The following is a 2,731-nucleotide window of genomic DNA, read 5'->3' as shown; positions in this document are numbered from 1 at the left end:
GATACAAAAACTCAATCCTAAAATTAAAATATACACCACCAGTCAAAAACATGACAGATAATAGCTGAACAAGGTGGAAAACTACAAAAAAGAAGAGTTTATCAAAAAGCATGGTGTGGTGATTCTGGACAGGAACTCCAGGAACTGCTGTAGCTCCAGGTGTGGAAAATCAAGGACGCTGCCAGCGTCATGTTGAAACAAAATCATTCCACTGGACTGGCAAACTCCTTGGATTACTGGAAACGATTTGACACAGGAGTTTAGAAATGATTGCTAAGGAATTCTGAAGCACACAGTTCAGTCGTACGTGAGCTGTGGCTGTTAGTGAAAACCCCCCCCAAAGACATTGTTTAAAACAAGAGAAAAAATGTCATCTTCCATTAAATACAGGCTAAATTCTTCAAAAAGAAAGTTCTGTAAAGAACTTTTTTCTTTGCAAGAACACAACAACATGTTTGGAGGACAAGAGGAGAATAATGCGAAGGAAACTTAGACGTGGTGGAGGCTATATGATGCGATAAGCTGTTAATCTTCTTTTGGCACTGGTGATCTTTGTATTGTGGGAGGATCAATTAGTGCTGTGAAACTTCAGGACATTTTATATTCTCATATGCTACAAAGCGCTGGGAGTCCTGTTGAATGGTAGTTTATATTCCACTAATGATCCCTAGAATGCTTCAGTTTGTAAAGGAATTTCTTCAAGAAAGGAAGATTACTTCTCAGTCCTCAGACCTAAGTCCCATTCAAATGATGAGGCTTGAATTGAAGGCGACTGCTGCAAGGAAGCTCATTTCTCTAGTAGAACCCAAACTTTATGTGGGTAAACAAACCTCAAATACAGTTGCAACTACTCCAGAGGGTGATTTTAAAATATAAAAAACACAAAATGTACAAAAAGCAAGTTGTGGGGACACTACATAATAAATCAATAATATTCAAATACTTATGTCGGTTCACGAAATAAATTTTGCCGGTTTATCATTTATATGCCTGTTATGCAATATTTTGTTGTTTCCTTGCAGAACTGCATCTTTACTTTCATTTATTTCTTTCAGTAGGGCAACTAAACATCCTGCATAATTTTCTGTCTTATTTTTTGACTTCTCAAATACAAAGTTTTGCCAGTGTTAATGTACAGTATACTGAGCTTCAAAAGAAACATCACTTACAGTATAACTACTACAAATCCAGTTATAATCAGGAGAATGCCTGAATCTTTTCTGTAACATGTCCATTGACATTTTATTGAACAAACATGTCACAATGTCAGGAATAAATTAAATAATGAAACAGGTCAGAAAATTAATTGCGCTAATATACAGTACATTTGTTAGAAACAACCGGGAACCTACTGTGAAAGTCACAGCCTAGAACCCTGAGTGGTAACTGCTGGGAGTAATACAAGCTGTACATCTCAGATGTATGCTTGGCACCAGGTTGCAGATGCTGTCTTGTGGGATTCTATCCCATTCATCTCATAAAGCTTGGGCATGCATGTGTCTGTTTACTGGTTGCAGGACCTGAGTCCTGCCCCATTCGTAGGGTCATGATGGTCTTTGGTGATCATTGATTCATCACTAAAAAGGCACTTGGCTCCACTGTTGGAGAGCCTGCCTAAGTTATCTTACTCTAGCCTTCAACATACCAATGGCAATAAAGTGTTGTTCTTTTTATCAATGGGGTATATAGGTTCTTTTCTGTGCTTTGCTTTTTTTTTATTTTAACCAGGCTTGATATTCAATAGGTTAGATCACCTCATCACCTGTGTCTAATCAAATCTCTCACTAATGAGGTGATTTAATGTTAATGCACTTGGGTTTATCATGGTCAGTCTTAAATTACTCAATGCCAAAACATTTAATCCGAAATCTGAATATTTAATTTTTTTTCTGAAATCATGAATAAATTGAGTAATATGTTTGATGTGATGCTTTGTATATTTCAGACAGCTGATGTCTAATTACTGCAAAGCAGAACATTAACAAAGCCAAAAAAGTCCTTCTGTTGAACAGCTGATTTTTGTAAGTCTGCTGCAAAAATACAAAATGTAATCAGCTACACTGTAACAAACTGAAGAGTTTTCAGTCTTTTATGCGTAGTGTTTGCCATTAGCTGATAACTGTATTCAGCCTAGTGTGCTCTGCTGTGGAAAAGGAAGATTTTGCAGCTCTACTTTGCATTACCTTTAATATTTAGAAAGCAGTGCCTCAGTTGATTAGCTACTGAGATTGGTAGCCAACGTTGGTGACCTTGCACACAGTGATTTTAACCATTTTTAAGCAAATTTGATTTATCTGTCTGAATAGCCAAGGATGTTTGGAGAGGCCATGCACAAGGTGAAAGGTGACTCGATAAATACGCCAGTGGGTCAATAGCACTGATTTGATTTCTACTTCATGGTTGGTGTGGTGGAGGCTGCGAAGGAGCCCTGGCTTCATTAGTGTATTACAAAGAAACAGCAGGCCTGAGGGGCTCTGGATCAGTGTGCCACTGAAACCTGTCTCATCTGTCAGAAACCCACGACGGTAGGAAGCGGAATAAAAGAGTGTAAATTTAAATATATGCCTTCCCCTTTTTTAAGATGTCATTTCAGAAATTGCGTGCAAGGCGAGAAGATGCAGAAATTGTAGAGTACGATAGTAAAGGGTAGTATGGTAGACAAGAGTCTCCAGTAAAAGTAGTAAATAAGGTGAAATATGAATATGAAGAAACGTCCTCCATTGTGGGGAGG

Source organism: Atractosteus spatula, chromosome 6 (assembly GCF_055471065.1).
Source record: "Atractosteus spatula isolate fAtrSpa1 chromosome 6, fAtrSpa1.hap1, whole genome shotgun sequence".
Classification (NCBI taxonomy): Eukaryota; Metazoa; Chordata; class Actinopteri; order Semionotiformes; family Lepisosteidae; genus Atractosteus; species Atractosteus spatula.
The sequence above is the reverse complement of the archived record's forward strand: the minus strand, read 5'-3'. Positions refer to the sequence as shown.